Here is a 2053-nt window from a genome sequence, read left to right as displayed (position 1 = left end):
CCGTTATAAGCTGTTTGTGTGGGAAGATGTTGCAGCTGCTTTCTTGAGTGACTGGTGAAGAAGGAGGCAGGAGAGGGAAGTGGAAGAGGAGATGAGGGGGAGTGGGAAGGAGGGGAGATGAGGGGGGAGGATGGGGAGATGAGGGGAAGGAGGGGAAGGAGGGGAGATGAGGGGGAGGGAAGGAGGGGAGATGAGGGGGAAAGGGAAGGAGGGGAGATGAGGAGGGAAGGGGGAAGGAGGGAGAGATGAGGGGGAGGGGAAGGAGTGGTGATGGGGATGGAGTAAGGGGGAAGGGGAGGGGAGATAAGGTGGGGCAAGGAGGGGAGATGAGGGGGAGGGGGAAGGAGGGGAGACAGGGGAAGGGGAAGGGAGGGGAGATGGAGGGGTGGGAAAGGAAGGGAGATGAGGGGGAGGGGAAGGAGGGAGATGAGGAGAAGGGGGATAGATGGGAGAGGTAGGAGAGGAGAGGTGGATGGGAGAGAGAGAGAGAGAGAGGAAGAGACTGACTGTCAGGGTGGAAGGGGGAAGAGGGGAGAGGAGGGGAAGGGGAAAAAAGAGGGAAGAGGAGGAGGATATGAGATAGATAGATAGATAAGACAGAGAGAGAAGAGAGAGAGAGAGAGAGAGAGAGAGAGAGAGAGAGAGAGAGAGAGAGAGAGAGAGAGAGAGAGAGAGAGAGAGAGAGAGAGGGGAGGCGGAGGGAGAAAGAGAGTGGGAAAAAATGAGGAAGGTATTAGGAACGGAGGAAGAGATGAAGAGGATGGGATGATGATAAGAAGAAAGAGAGAAGAAGAAAAAGCGAGAAGAAAGGAATGATAGAATGACAGTGGAAGGAGGAGGGAGTGGAGAAAACGAAGAAAGGAACGTGTGAAAGCGAGAGTGAGAGTAGGAGAGATAAAAGGAAGAAGGAAGACAGGATAATGAGTGGAAGGGAGAATAGATGAGGATGGGAGAGAGGAAGAGAGGGGAAAATGGTGGGATGCAAGAAAAGAGAAGGGAGGGATAGAAAGTAATGAAAACAATAAAGTGATAAAGGGGGAATGAGGGAAATGGATAAGAACAGGAAAATTTAATTTGAAAATAAATGAAGAAATAAAGAGAGAGAACAATTGGAGAGATGAAAGAGGAAACAAATGTCAGGAGAAGAGAGAAACAGAAAGCAAATTGATAAAGAGGATGTAAAGAAGGAGAGGAAATAATGAACAGATGAATAAAGAAAGAGAGAGAAGCAAATGGCAAGGGAAACAAAAGGAAAAGAGAGAAACGAAGAAACATGGACAGCAAAAGAGAGGGAGATAAGCATAGAATAAGCAGAATTGAAGAAGAAATGTGAAGAGAGAAGAAAGAATTGAGAAGACGAAGGAAGAAGAGACAGAGGTAAATAAACAAAGAAAAAAGAACATGAGAAGAGAAAGGTGTATAGAAAGAAAGGGAAAAACCGAAAAGAAAATGAAAAGAAAACGAAAAATCAGGAAAATAAGATTAGGACGTAATCAAAAAGGTAATTACACATCTACGTCTAATTACGAATAATATTTGAATAATCATTAAAAGTTCCAAACAAACAATAGAAAGTGGAAGGGAGACAAATGAAAATAATAACGAAAAGTGACGGATGAAAATAAGAATATTAGATGTTGGATAAAGAAGGGAATAAGAGAAACTAACTGATAATAATGGAATTTAAAAGGAAAATTATATAATGACTCATGCATATTTTATAATGAAACTAGAAATTTCCAATATTTGATAAAGTTGAATAAGAAAAAGGGGAAAGATGGAGAGATGGGGAAAGCGAAAGAAAAAAAAAGAAGAAAAAAGAGAGAGAGAAAATAGAAGACACAGGAGAAAAGAGGAAGAAATACGGAGAGAGAGACCGAATTTCTTCATTAACTTACTGACTGACTGAAATGATGACTGACTGACTGAAATGATAACTGAATGACTGAAATGATGACTGACTGACTGATGCGATGACTGAATGACTGAAATGATGACTGACTGACTGATGCGATGACTGACTGACTGAAATGATGACTGACTGACTGATGCG

This window comes from Penaeus vannamei, chromosome 2 (assembly GCF_042767895.1).
Source record: "Penaeus vannamei isolate JL-2024 chromosome 2, ASM4276789v1, whole genome shotgun sequence".
Classification (NCBI taxonomy): Eukaryota; Metazoa; Arthropoda; class Malacostraca; order Decapoda; family Penaeidae; genus Penaeus; species Penaeus vannamei.
This window is presented reverse-complemented; position numbering follows the sequence as displayed.